The following is a 15,764-nucleotide window of genomic DNA, read 5'->3' on the forward strand; positions in this document are numbered from 1 at the left end:
GATAAAAAAAGAGTATTATAGAAGAGTTCTCTCTCTCTCCCCCACTCTCTCTCTCTTCCACTCTCTCTCCCCCCCACTCTCTCTCCCCCACTCTCTCTCTCTCCCCCACTCTCTCTCTCCCCCACCCTCTTCCCCCCCCCCCACTCTCTCTCTCTCTCTCTCTCTCTCTCTCTCTCCCACACTCTCTCTCCCACTCTCTCTCTCCCACTCTCTCTCCCACTCTCTCTCTCTCTCTCTCTCTCTCACCCCCTCTCTCTCCCACTCTCTCTCCCACTCTCTCTCCCACTCTCCCACTCTCTCTCTCCCACTCTCTGTCTCTCCCACTCCCCCTTTCCCACTAGTAATGTATCAGGTTCCTGAGAATACTTTTTAGATGCAAAGCAAAAAAAAGAATCTGTCAACAAATTACTAATATATAGAAAACAAGTTTAGCAAGGTTTGTTTTTTTTTAAGGACAGCATTTTTGACAAATTTTTGTGAAATAAATATGTAAAAGCAGAAATTTGCCTGCAGCATACCAGGAATTTGATAATTGAATCATAATATGTTTCCAACAGATCTTCACTATCCAAACTGTATGCTAAGGCAGCGGTGCCCAAACTGGGGGGCGGGGGCACGAGATTAACTGCGGGGGGCCAGGGCAACGCGGCGTCAAATGACGCTACGGGGTCAAATTATGCTGTGCGGTCATGTGACCCCACGACGGTATTTGACTGTGAAGCCGAAAGGGAGGGGGGGAGAGCAGGTAGGGGGTTGCAGACTGAAAAGTTTGCGCTCCCCTGCGCTAAGGAAAATTTGGTGCCAAATTGAACTTTGATACATTGATGCTCATAGATACTACAGTACCTGTGCTCATTTCTGCTTTCTATTGCTGCTCATTTATTCTGAATGTGTTGACAAGTTATATCTAAATCAATCACTTCAAAACATACAACTTTTCTAATGATGGACATACTGTATACAGTATTAACTTATGTGACCATAGAGAATATCTTTGCTGGCCATAACCAGCTAGTTTCTAAGAGACGCTGATGTACATAACATTACAAGACATTATTACCAGCATGGTAATAGGAGAATAGGTAGTAGGAGAAAAAAATACCGAATAAAATACAGTACATGATACAGACAAAAACAAAAATACAGAGACCGTTGTATGATTTTATTATGAATTATATTAAGGAGACGTATAAAGAAATTTGCCATTGGAGATGAGTAAAAACTTACATCAATATCAAGTTAACAGATGCCTTTAATGACTGTTGCTTTTTTTGTTACAGTCGGCATATTTACTAAATTAATCATTTATAAAGAAAACAACAGCTTTGTTCACTATGAAGGACAGTTTTATGCATTACTACTTGATAGAATTGGTCAGTACTTGTGATGGTGTACTGTATCTAGAATAGCCTTAGGCCTACTGAAACAGTTGCTCCTATGTTTTATTCCTACGGGAAGAATAGTTTTTATTATTATTTTATCACTAATAAAGTGTTTTTATTCATGTCTAGACATTGCTGATCTTGAAATGTCAACAACATCTCATGAGCAATCTGATATCAGAATCTTACAAAAGCAATGATATCAGGCACAGGAACTGCTTCTGCGGTGTAGGAATAATAGCCCTTTTTGCTGTTGGTATTGCTGAAAAACCACACCAAATTGTTGAAACAATATTAAAAGTCTCACTTTCAATTAAATTCAGAGAACGAAGAGGAATTTAAAATGTGAGACCGTATCCTGCATAATTCAAAATGTAATTATAGAGTAAGGAAAAAGACTATGGGCCAGATGCTCAATGCTTTGTTTAAATCAGGTCTCATAATGTGACATTACCTGAAACAGGAAGGGACGCGAGGTTCCCTGAGTTGACATGATATCCTCAAAGCTAACTATATGCAAAAACAAAAGTACATCTTATTAGCATAGGCTTCCAATAACTTGAGCTAAAGACCTGTTTTAGGGTCTGGTTTGGAGTAACACTAAAACATACTTGCAGTAACATCACACTATTGGACAACTTCCTGCTCTGGAAGACACCCTTTGCCCATTTACTGGCCTCCCCAAATCCTGGCACTTCACCTCTGCATTTCCCAACTATTGCCCACAATACCAAAACTGCACTTCCTCATAAATACTGTACACTCTTTTGGACTGCAACCTGTGTCTTCTCTCTTGCCTGTCCCCTCTCCAAGCAGTTCAAAAACACTATTGCCAAGATCATATATTTCACACTTAATTCATAGACTATGAATAATGAACAATAGACTAATGTGTCTTCATAGTTTTTTGCAAAACTTAAATTTTTTAATTAGTGAAATGTTATTTTATTGATTATGTAAAGAGGTTCCCCCATTTGCTCCGCAACCCCCGTTACCTCCGCTGATGGTGGGGGTTGCCGGAGCCAAGCGGCAGCCCCGTCGGCGTCCCTGGAGGGTGGGAGCCAAGCAGGGAGCACTCCGGTGCTCGGAAGGTCCCTGGCGGCTCCCGCGAGGGGCGCCGCCATTGTTGATTTAGTTGCGCATGCGCAATGGGTCTGGGCAGCTGGTGGCCACTGCGGAGGTTGGCGCATGCGCAGAACAAGTGCGCGCGAGGCGGCCATAGGGGAGAATAGCTCCCAAGAGATACAGCCCCCAGGGTGCACAGGGGCAGAGTCAGGTGACGCCAGGTAGCCAATAGGGCTGTAGTATCTCCCTGCTCAGGGATAGATACATTTCGCGGGGTTTAGGAGCACGTCAGTCGGCGCCAGGAGCAGCTAGGGGAAGGAGGTAGGGTGCAGGAGTCAGTGACTCCTTGCACTAGGCCAGCAGCCCCCTAGGTCCCAGATAGCCCTGAGTCACCAGTAGTTGAGTGTTGTAGGGACAAGCCCCAGGTTAGGGACCCTGCCCCTTACTACACAGAGTCAGTTAGGGACACAGCTGACGCTGCGCGTCCATCCAGAGGTTTGGGCTCAGACCTCCGCTACCGCTGCAGTAGCCATCCGGGTGGGATCGCCCCGGACAGTAGTTCCTGGATTCGTCAGCCTTCGGATCCTTTGTGAAGCTCCTTGGCAGGCCCGGGCACTGGAGTGCTCGGCAGGTAACCATCAACAAGTGCACCAACGATCCTACATATATTATTATTACGGGACTAGTGGCTGCGCAGTCACAAATATCCTCTCCCTTTAAGGGTGCGGGACATATTGTGTGGGGTTATTGGACACGGGGTTGGATCACCCGGTGTAGGTGGGAGCGTCCTGCGAGACGCAGTAGTCAGTGTCTCCTCTAGAGAGGGACACCTGTTTATTTATGAATAAGTACATGCTATGCAGTAAAGTCAGTTCTGTTTTACAACTGTTTACTTAATGTGATTGTTTCCTGTGAGGGCCTCCTCCCACTCCGTTGGGATCCCTCCCAGGTGGAGGCATTGCACCACGAGATCGTATTATATGTGTGTACCCCAGGCTCCCCAAGCGGAGGCTTAGGCTCCTGAGAGCCACACAGGTTACACAGCAGGTAGTAGCGTCTGTATTCACAGGGAATACCCGTTACATTTGGAGGCGCTGCTGAGATAAGTCCTGGGGTGCCCTACTCAGTAGTTAACGTAGTATCCTATCAGTCAGCATGTCTGCGCTCACGCCCAAACTAGTGGCCGACTGGGCCGAAAAGCTAGGAGAGCTCCTGCGACACGTAGTCGCCGTAGACAGGGTACCTGCCGATGTATCCATGTTTACTGTCTGCAGCGCAGTAAAGACATTACCTGGTCTGGCGAGCGCTCGCCTCATCAGCAAGTACTACAACATTGACCGGCAAGAGAACACCCTATTGCTGGCCACCAAACAAGCTATAACCCCTGATAGAGGCCCGCGAGAAGTGTATCTACCAGAGACTTTACCTCAAGGGTGCCCTCTAATTTACCCATGAACTGTTTCCAGTCACGTAACTTCCCTTACCAGACATGAGGGTTGGGAAGACAAAGATATGGCCACCAGTACACCCATCAGATCAGACATATCTCTACCCCGAGTGACCTTCTCTTCTGATGCTAGGCAAGGGGCCACCAGCTGGGCCTGTAGTCCGCCAACATCACCGGTCCCTAACCGGTTAGTGAACAGCTTCAACCCATCCCCCAACAGTCAGGGAGCGGGGATCGCAAGTTCCTCAGACAGTGGCGGCTCCATGCTAGGAGTGACATTCCCGCAGCTTGTGGAAGCGATAACTACGTCCGCCCAAGCCCAAAATTACAGGAAGTTGAAGGCGTTTTCAGGAATGGTTCCTGTCCCCGCAGGCGAGGAATGCATCGAGTCTTGGAAGGAACACACCCTCAAGGTGATCGATGAATGGCCCTGCTCTGAAACGGTCAGACGTCAGAGAATCTTGGAAAGCCTCCGACCTCCAGCAGCCACCATGGTCAGTGCACAGCGCGACCAAGACACTGACCTCTCTGCTCATCAGATGGTAGACTTGTTAGTCCAGATCTATGGCAAAGATGAAGAGGAGAGTGAGCTGTGGTTCAAATATTACGGTCTCCAACAGAAGAAGGAAGACCTGTCAGACTTATTTCAATGAATCCAGCTGGTCCTGTGGAAATTGCAAACTTGCGGCCTCATCCTAGCCTCAGAGATGGACGAATACCGGCGCAAGCAGTTCCTCCGAGGGGCCATTCCCACGCATCACATAGTGATCATGATCAGGTGCTCACTAATGGAGGGGCCACCCCCTAACTTCATGGGCATTTTGGGGATCGTCAAAGGGCATGATGCCTATACCAAGCTGCATACAGGCACCAAGATCAAAGATCTCCCTGCGAGTGACATTCCGGGAGTCTCTGCTCGCCGGATAAAGAAACCAATCAAAGAGGAAGAGGAGCCACCCAAGTCGCCCTCAACGAAAGGCCAGACTTCGGGGCGATCCTCCCCCACTTACCCAAGACGACTGGATCCTAAAGATATCGTCTGCTATTGCTGTGGCCAGAAAGGCCATTTCTCCAGAGAGTGCCCTGGAGTCACCCAAGAAAAGAGAACGCCCAGTAAAGGAAGCCCGGCTAGGTCCATGATCTGTCGGATACAGACCACAGAAGCCAAGACATCCGAGGCCCCCCCTGCGCCTCCCGTAGCACCTACTGACCTAAGACCAGACGATGGAACTCTGGCCGGAGATGGTTACTGTCAGGTAGGCCCCTCTGCCATCATGCGTGTGTTAGTAGAAGGAGTCTATGCCTCTGCTTTACTGGACACCGAGTCCCAAGTGACCATAATATACCGACAATTCTACGACCAGCACTGTCCCCTGCGGTCGGCGGAACATATGAAGGTGAGGGGGTTGAGTAATGAAGATTACCCCATCGATGGGATTGTGAGAGTTCAACTGGAGATACTTCAATTGAATACCAGCAAGAAACATCCCATGCATGTGGAGGCAATGGTATGCCCGAAGCCTCAAGGACAGTGTCAGTACCCGATCATCTTGGGAACAAATACGTATATAGTGTGAGCCGTAATCAGAGCCTACCTGAAAGAGACCAATGAATTGCCGATGGCCAATCCACTCCTTGACCCTGTACTGAGAGAGGAGTGCAACAGAGTATATGTCTTAGAGCGTCACGGGGACCTCTACAATCGTCAACGCGGACTGACGACCATTTTACCAGGGGGAGTGCAACGCCTGGCCGTCTGGTGCCGTTATCCGGATCGAGACGAGACCGATCATCTGTTCTCTCTGGAGAGTGCCCCTGAGGAAGAGATCCAGAGAGGGTATAGGGTAATACCCGACCTGAGAGAGTGGACGACCCAAATTCCTATACGAACCTACGTGTATGTTCAAAATATCTCTCCATTTCCGATGGACATTGATGTAGGACAAAGTCTGGGCAGCATATATCCCATCAGCCCGGTAGAAACAGTGCCCCAGGTGAACGCCGCTGCAGTGGGTGAGCAGTTAGTCGATCTGGACTTCAACTTCGGAGACTCGACGCTGCCAACTGAGTGGAAGGATCGACTGACGGTCAAGCTGAATGAAAGAAGGACGGTATTTTCCACCAGCGAGATGGATGTGGGTCGCAGTCGCAGCGCCCAACACACCATTAGGTTGAGTGACGCCACTCCGTTCTGTGAATGCTCTCGTCGCATCGCCCCCAGGGATGTGGACGATGTAAGGAACGTCCTGAAGGAAATGGAGGCCGCTGGGATATTGATGGAGTCTCGGAGTCCTTATGCATCACCCATAGTGGTGGTAAGGAAGAAGAATGGATCTGTAAGATTGTGCGTCGATTATCGAACTCTGAATAATCGTACGGTACCCGATCAATACAACCTTCCTCGCATTGAAGAAATCCTGAATGCTCTAACCGGGAGCTAATGGTTTAGTGTGCTCGACTTGCGATCTGGGTACTACCAGGTACCTATGAGTGAAGAGGACCAGGAAAAGACAGCATTCGTCTGCCCCCTGGGCTTCTACCAATTTACGCGTATGCCCCAAGGTATATGTGGAGCTCCTGCTACCTTCCAGCGACTGATGGAGAAAACAATTGGGGACATGAACCCTTGGGAGTGTCTTGTCTACCTGGACGACATCATTGTCTTCGGGAAGACCCTGGAAGAACACGAAGAGAGGCTGCTGAAGGTGATAGCCCGTCTTGGAAAAGAAGGATTGAAGTTATCCCTCGACAAGTGTCGGTTTTGTCACACCTCGGTGACCTATGTGGGACACATCGTGTCTGCTCAAGGAATTGCTACCGATCCAGCTAAAGTAGAAGCGGTAGTGAACTGGCCGCGTCCCGAGAATGTCACGGAACTGCGATCATTCCTCAGTTTCTGTGGGTATTACCGTCGCTTCATGGAAGGGTACTCTAGTTGAGCTAAACCCCTGAACAATCTGCTGAAGATATACCCCGAAGATACCGGGAGGAAGGCCACGTCGGCTCGTCAACCATTTGGCGATAAGTGGACGCCCGAGTGTGAACGGGCCTTCTTGAACTTGAAGAAAAGCCTGACTGAAGCACCAGTGCTTGCGTATGCTGATCCAGATCAACCATACGTTCTGCATGTGGATGCCAGTCTCAATGGACTGGGCGCTGTCCTGCATCAGAAGCACCCCGAGGGTCTTCGGCCTGTAGCCTACATCAGCCGCAGTCTGACACCCAGTGAACAGAAATACCCTGTACACAAGCTAGAGTTCCTGGCTCTCAAATGGGCGATCACAGATAAACTTGATTACCTCTATGGTGTTACGTTTGAGGTAAGGACGGATAACACGTAGTCCCCTCACGTACATCAATACTTCCGCCAAGTTGGATGCAGCAGGGCACCGATGGCTGGCAACCCTAGGTAACTACAGATTCTCTCTGAAGTACAAGCTGGGGCCTTTGAACATTGGAGCTGACGCTCTATCACGACGACCAGGATTAAGTGCTACTCCCGATGATGATGAATGGGAAGAGATCCCCGGGCCTGGGATGTGAGCAATGTGTAGCATAGCGGCCGTCATCAATGATCAAGTGGCCTTCTCCGAACTACGGGTTGCAGATTCGTTAGGATGCAAGTCGCAGGCTATTCCCGCCGCTTACTGCGATCCCAAGGGAATGAACATAACTCATGACAAAGTCATAAGATGGAAAGACTTAGTGGACTATCAAATGAGAGATCCAGTAATCAGCATCATTCGGCAAGCTGTTCAAAGAAAGAATCCAGCTCTGCTGAAGAGTGCTCCCCGAGACCTGATCGCGTTGCTAATACGTGAGGTGGACAAGTTCGAGATAGACAATTGCTTGCTCTATAGGGTAGTCCAATATCACAACCACCCTGATAGGCGACAACTGGTTCTACCCCAAAACTTGAGATATATGATGTTGAAGTCTCTACATGATGAACATGGGCACCTCGGTGTAGAGAAGACTTTTGGGTTAGTCCAAGACCGGTTCTTCTGGCCCAAGATGCGGGAAGTGGTAGAACAGCACTGCCGCCGTTGTTCCCGGTGCGTCCAATGCAAGACTTTGCCTACCAGAGCAGCACCCATGGCCCATCTCAAGAGTTCTGGTCCAATGGACCTGGTGTGTATGGACTTTTTGTGTATTGAACCCGATACCCGAAGAATCTGTAACGTGCTGGTCATCACGGACCATTACACCCGGTATGCTCAGGCATTCCTCACAAAAGACCAAAAGGCCATCACAGTCGCAAAAATACTATGGGAGAAGTTCTTCGTTCACTACGGTCTTCCAAACCAACTTCACTCCGACCAAGGGCGAGATTTTGAGAGCACTCTGATCCAAGAATTACTCAAAATGCTGAACATCGCCAAATCCCGGACGACTCCATACCATCCCGAAGGAGATGCTTTGCCTGAACGATTCAACAGGACCATGTTGGACATGCTCGGAACCCTGAAGGGTGCGCAGAAAACGGAATGGAGTCGACACGTAGAAGTGTTGGTACACGCGTACAACTGTACTCGCCATGAGTCCACTGGATTCTCCCCATACTTCTTCATGTTTGGGCGGGAAGCAAGACTCCCAGTAGATGTGCGTCTTCAAGTATCAATGGATGGGATACACAATGCTACCCATTTCAAGTATGTGCAAAGGCTAAAGGACAGTTTGCAGCAAGCTTCCCAACAGGCTGAGAAGTCTACAGCTAAACTGAATGCTGGCAATAAGAGACAATATGACAATAAAGTCAAGTATCGGGAGCTACGTCCTGGGGACGCAGTGTTGCTTCGTAATCTGGGAGTCCCCGGAAAAGATAAACTGGCGGACCGGTGGAGAGACGATGTATATGAAGTAGAGTCACAGATGCCCGGCCTCCCGGTCTATCGCATCAAAGACACTGACGGCCGGGTAAAGGTTTGGCATCGTAAACACCTTCTCCCCATCCCCAAAGTGGGAGACGAAGAAGCAGAAATACTGGCCACACCGCTCAACGGTGAGTCCGACTTATCAGAGATGGGTCAAGAGACAGAAAATAACGAAACCCACTCTGAAACTCCTGAAGACCCTATGGAAGGACCCTCTCAAAGGGACTATTCCACAGAAGGGGCATCTCCCGGAGGAGCTATGGGTAAAGGGCCCCGTAGGCCAACGCCTACTAAGGTGGCACCAACAGGCCAGCCTTTGGATCCTCAGAGCCCGTGCTTTGTGCCTAACAGACTGTTCAGAGACATTTCTCCCCTCAAGGGAAGAGGCTGAGCCTCAGGACTGTACTTATTACTCCCCAGTGGGAGTTGCTGAAGAACAGCTCCGTAGGAGCCAAAGAGTCAGGTACCCTCCAATCGGGTAACCTATGATCAAATTGGGGCACCCCATTATGAGGCTCAGCAGTGGTCTCGCAGCAGAATGCAGTCCGTCATTGTGATGTTCACTGAAATGTGCAATCTGATCTAGAGATGATAAGTTAAGATCGCATTGATTGTTGCATTTTTATTATATAACGATGTAGTGCCATTTTCATTATATAACTTTTGTACATAGTTATATCAAGTTATGTGTCCCAAGTGGGGATGTTGGGGAGCCAAGCGGCAGCCCCACTGGCGTCCCTGGAGGGTGGGGGCCTAGCAGGGAGCACTCCGGTACTCGGAAGGTCCCCGGCGGCTCCCGCGAGGGGCGCCGCCATTGTTGATGTAGTTGCGCATGCGCAATGGGTCTGGGCAGCTGGTGGCCACTGCGGAGGTTGGCGCATGCGCAGAACAAGTGCGCGCGAGGCGGCCATAGGGGAGAATAGCTCCCAAGAGATACAGCCCCCAGGGTGCACAGGGGCAGAGTCGGGTGACACCAGGTAGCCAATAGGGCTGTAGTATCTCCCTGCTCAGGGATAGATACATTTCGCGGGGTTTAGGAGCACGTCAGTCGGCGCCAGGAGCAGCTAGGGGAAGGAGGTAGGGTGCAGGAGTCAGTGACTCCCTGTACTAGGCCAGCAGCCCCCTAGACCCCAGATAGCCCTGAGTCACCAGTAGTTGAGTGTTTTGGGACAGGCCCCAGGTTAGGGACCCTGCCCCTTACTACACAGAGTCAGTTAGGGACACAGCTGACGCTGCGCGTCCATCCAGAGGTTTGGGCTCAGACCTCCGCTACCGCTGCAGTAGCCATCCGGGTGGGATCGCCCCAGACAGTAGTTCCTGGATTCGTCAGCCTTCGGATCCTTTGTGAAGCTCCTTGGCAGGCCCGGGCACTGGAGTGCTCGGCAGGTAACCATCAACAAGTGCACCAACGATCCTACATATATTATTATTACGGGACTAGTGGCTGCGCAGTCACACATATCCTCTCCCTTTAAGGGTGCGAGACATATTGTGTGGGGTTATTGGACACGTGGTGGGATCACCCGGTGTAGGTGGGAGCGTCCTGCGAGACGCAGTAGTCAGTGTCTCCTCTAGAGAGGGACACCTGTTGATTTATGAATAAGTACATGCTATGCAGTACAGCCAGTTCTGTTTTACAACTGTTTGCTTAATGTGATTGTTGCCTGTGAGGGCCTCCTCCCACTCTGTTGGGATGCCTCCCAGGTGGAGGCGTTGCACCACGAGATCGTATTATATGTATGTACCCCAGGCTCCCCAAGCGGAGGCTTAGGCTCCTGAGAGCCACACAGGTTACACAGCAGGTAGTAGCGTCTGTATTCACAGGGAATACCCGTTACAATTATATAGATCAGAACATTATTCACCTCTGTGAATGACTTCTTTCTCTCTCACTCTCTGCTCTTATTTTCTATAACTGAGACCTGGCTCACTCAGTCTGACTTTGCTCTTGAAGCTGCCCTCTCTTATGGTGGCCTTTCTTTCCCCCACACTTTGCACCCTGATGGCAGGGGTGGAGGTGTGGGACTCCTCCTCTCCTCTCTCTGCCGTTACCGAACCCTTCATTTTCCTCCCTCTCTTGTTTTTCCAACCTTTGAGGCTCACACTGTCCAGATCTCTCCTCTCCCTGTCCATGTGGCAGTCATCTATCGCCCACCTACCTCTACTCATCCCCCTTCTGCCTTTCTCTCTCACTTTGAATCCTGGCTCTCTTTTTTTCTCTCCTCAGAGTCCCCTGTTCTTCTCGTTTGGGACTTCAATTGCCACATTGATGACCCCTCACTCCCTTCGGCTTCCTGCTTTCTCTCTCTAACCTCTTCTTTTGGCCTTCAACAGTGGACTGCAGCCAGCACCCACAAGGATGGCCACAACCTAGACCTGGTTTTCACTAAACACTATTCTCTCACTGATTTCTCCTTTCCCCCCTTCCTCTCTGACCATCATCTCCTCTCATTTTCTCTCTCTCACTTCTCCCCTTCTCCATCTCCATCTCCATCTACCCCTCGTTTCTGCAGAAACCTGCACTCTATTAACCTACCAGCCTTTGATTCCACTTTACGCTCCTCCCTCTCCTCTCTTAGTTCTGCTTCAAACCCTGACAACCTGGTCAGGAACTACAACTCTGCCTTATCCTCCTCTCTTGATCTACATGCCCCGCTTTCTCTCTCCCATCCTCACCCTTCTAACGTCAGACTCTGGCTAAATTCCTACACGCACATGATGCGTTCCTCCACTCATTCCTCTGGAGGAAATCTCACACTTTCACAGACTTCCTTCACTACAAATGTATGCTATCCTCTTTCAACTCTGCTCTCTCTCAGGCTAAACAAACCTACTTTTCTCAACTAATCAACACCCACAAGTCTAACCCACACAACTCTCGTCTGTCTTTGAATCTACTCAAACCACCCTCAGCTGCCTCTTCTTCTTCCTCCATCTCACCTCAGGATTTTGCTTACTATTTTAAGGAAAAGGGGGAATCCATACGTCAGAACAACAACTCTGTTTCCTCCTCCCATCCTACACCGCTTCCTAACTCTCCTCCTGCATTTATTGACTCTCTTTTCCCCCGCTGTCTCAGAGGATGTGTCATTGCTGATATCCTCTTCTCCCTCTACCACCTGCCCTCTTGACCCCATTCTCTCCCATCTCCTGAAACCTCTTGCTCCAACTATAATCCCTACACTCACACACATTTTTAACGCCTCCCTCTACTCTGGTACATTTCCCTCCTCCTTCAAACATGCAACAGTTTTTACCATTACTCAAAAACAGCAAGCTTCACCCTACCTGTCCTTCTAACTATCGACCTGTCTCCCTCCTGCCTTTTGCCTCTGAATGATTGTATTCTCTCACTTGCTTCACTTTCTAAACACCTATTCTCTCCCAGACCCTCTACAATCTGGCTTCCGCACTGCTCGACCTCTCTGCAGCATTTGACACCGTGGACCACCCTCTTCTCCTTCACATTATCCATACTCTTGGTATTCGTAAAAAAAAGCTCTATCCTGGATCTCCTCTTACCTCTCCCATCATTCTTTCAGTGCCTCTTCTGTTTACACCGCCTCTATCTGTGGGGGTACCCCAGGGCTCTGTCCTGGGACCTCTTTTCTCTATACACACTTCTCTAGGTGACCTAATCACATCTCTTGGGTTTAAATATCACCTCAATGCTGATGACACATAAATTTACTTTTCAACCCCTGATCTTACACCTGCTGTACAGACCAAAGTTTCTGAATGCCTCTTTGCGATTTCATCCTGGTTCTCCGCTGACTTAAACTTAACATGGCAAAAACAGAGCCCCTCATACTTCCTCCCAAACATGGCCCTATTACCTCCTTCCACATTATACTATCATTCATCCAGTAGCCCAAGCACGCTGCCTGGGGGTCACACTCGACTCCTCTCTCACATTCTCCTCTCACATTCAAAACGTATCTAAAACCTGTCACTTATTTTGCAAAGATACACCTTTCCTCTGTTACTCGACTGCTAAAACTCTGACTCAGGCCCTCATTCTCTCCCATCTCAATTACTGTAACCTCCTGCTGTTTGACCTTCCTGCCTCTCACCTGTTTCCCCTCCAAACTATCCCAAAACGCTGCTGCCAGAATCACACTACTCTTTCCTAAATCTATCTCAGCGTTCTGCTCATGTATGTGTTCTCCCTACCCCTTTTGTATCTAAATCCTGCTCCCACCTTAAACCTTTCTCATAGAGTGCCCCACACCTCTGGAATGCCCTTCCCCTCAATACCCGACTAGCACCCTCTCTATCCACCTTTAAGACCCACCTTAAGACACACTTGCTTAAAGAAGCATGAGTAGCCCCATGGCTAATACTATACACATGATACATAAAGCTTGGTCCACTGCAGACGCACGTACCAGAATGCCCTCTTACTGTCTCTGTACATTTTACCTAACAATTAGATTGTAAGCTCTTCGGAGCAGGGACTCCTCTTCCTTAATGTTACTTTTATGTCTGAAGCACTTATTCCCATGATCTGTTATTTGTTGTTTATATGACTGTCACACGTATTACCACTGGTGGGATTCAGCCGGTTCGCACCGGTTCGTGCGAACCTGTTCCTAGGATTTCTGACGTTCGCCAGTGCTTAACAGGCGGCAGGCGGGAGAAGGTATGCGGTGGCGGCAGGCGGGAGATGGTATGCGGCAGCGGAAGGCGGGAGATGGTATGCGGCAGCGGAAGGCGGGAGATGGTATGCGGCAGCGGAAGGCGGGAGATGGTATGCGGCAGCGGAAGGCGGCAGCGGAAGGCGGGAGATGGTATGCGGCGGCAGAGGACTTAAAGTATTAGCCGGTAGTAGAATTACTTGAGTGAGACTCAGAACAGGACTGCAGGGGAGGTGCGCCATCTAGCAGTCTGACCCGGAACTTCCTGTATACTGCTATAGAGTGCTCCTCTCTCTGTGCTGCTCCTGCTCTGACTCAAGAGATTCTACTGCCGGCTAATTCATTAAGCCGGGGGAGCCCTCTCCATGCCTGTGTCCACCCAGGTAGAAGGCGAGGGGGGGAGGCCTGTGAGGGTGTCTGAGGGAGATGTGAGGGGGCTGGGTGATATGTGAGGGGGGCTGGGTGAGATATGAGATGTGAGGGGCCTGGGAGAGATGTGAGGGGGCTGAGAGAGATGTGAGGGGGGCTGGGAGAGATGTGAGGGGGGCTGGGAGAGATGTGAAAGGGGCTGGGAGAGATGTGAAGGGGGCTGGGTGAGATGTGAGGGGGGCTGGGAGAGATGTGAAAGGGGCTGGGAGAGATGTGAAGGGGGCTGGGTGAGATGTGAAGGGGGCTGGGTGAGATGATGTGAGGGGGGCTGGGTGAGATGTGAGGGGGGCTGGGTGAGATGTGAGGGAGTCTGGGGGTGGGGGAGATGTGAGGGGGGCTGGGTGAGATGTGAGGGGGGCTGGGAGGTGTGGGGGCTGGGAGAGATGAGGGAGTCTGGGGGTTGGGGAGATGTGAGGGGGACTGGGAGAGGTGTGGGGGCTGGGAGAGATGTGGGGGAGATGTGAGATGTGAGGGGGTCTGGGTGAGATATGAGATGTGAAGGGACTAGGGGAGATGGGAGGGGGCTGCGTGAGATGTGAGGGGGCTGCGAGAGATGTGAGGGTGCCTGGGAGAGATGTGAGGGTGTCTGAGGGAGATGTGAGGGTGCTGGGTGAGATGTGAGGGGGGCTGGGTGAGATATGAGATGTGAGGGTATCTGGGGGAGATTTGAGGGTGTCTGGGAGAGATGTGAGGGTGTCTGGGAGAGATGTGAGGGTGTCTGGGAGAGATATGTGAAGTGGGCTCTGGTCTCTTCCCCTCCCCCCGGTTCTCTCTCTCCCCCCCCGGTTCTCTCTTCCTCCCCCCCTCCCCCAAGGCTCTCTCCCCCCCCCCCCCCCCCACGGCTCTCTCTCTCCTCCCCCTCCCCCACGGCTCTCTCTCCCCCCCCGGCTCTCTTCCACCTCCCCCCGTGAGAACCTGTTGCTAAAAATGTTGAATCCCACAACTGTGTATTACTGCTGTGAAGCGCTACAGTATGTACATTAATGGCGCTTTATAAAAAAAGACATACAATTATATAGAAAATGGTGATAATCATCTTTATTTCATGTATGCTAATATCACTGAATACCTATAATTTTATGCACTCATTTATTAGGAAGAGTTATATTCTTAACAGCTGTAGCATGGTGAGCCAAATAAACTTAAAATCACTTTAGTTGTATTTATTTGTAATGCACTTCTTTCTCAAATTTCTAATGCTATTAAAAACATAGGAACATGCTGCAAATGTCACCACTGATACAAACATCTTAACATCTTGGGCCCAGATTCACTGAGCTCTGTTAGCCTATTTAAAATGACATTAACTTAAGCTAATGCCCCTTAAAGCAAATAATGTGACATTACCAAGTTTTACCCTCATAACAAACATGCCATAATTTTTTCCAACCGTTATTTAAAAAAAATATGAAAATTAACCTATATGAGAGATACATTGAATCTTTTTAGATACTTGAATTTGCATATTTATCATGTATCCCAGGTGTGTTCACCATGTGGAGTATACGTTAATGTATTTGGAAGTATGTAAGTCAATGGGCACTGATATAAATTGGTCTTCCCAACACCGCCAGAGAAAGACACATTTAAGTTTCTGGATGGGAGTAATGGCAGGACTTAAATCACGTTATTTGAAGATAAAACGGCTTATCCTGACATGACATGATATTCACCTTAATCTACCTCGCTCAGATACGGCCCTTATTTGTTTTATTTCCATGCGATTAACTCAGTGAATAAGGTTTTATCTCGGGCAAAATAACAGCTGTTCCTAGCTTATGTAACATCACTTTATTTTCCCTGACTTAACACAAGTTAGTGAATCTAGGCCTTAATTATTTTTTTTTCACAAGAATACAAGAAGCAACATATGTATTGAAGCTTGACAAAAAGTATTTTAAGTAAATAGTGTACGGTGTATTAACAATTC

Source organism: Ascaphus truei, chromosome 1 (genome assembly GCF_040206685.1).
Source record: "Ascaphus truei isolate aAscTru1 chromosome 1, aAscTru1.hap1, whole genome shotgun sequence".
NCBI classification, from domain to species: Eukaryota; Metazoa; Chordata; class Amphibia; order Anura; family Ascaphidae; genus Ascaphus; species Ascaphus truei.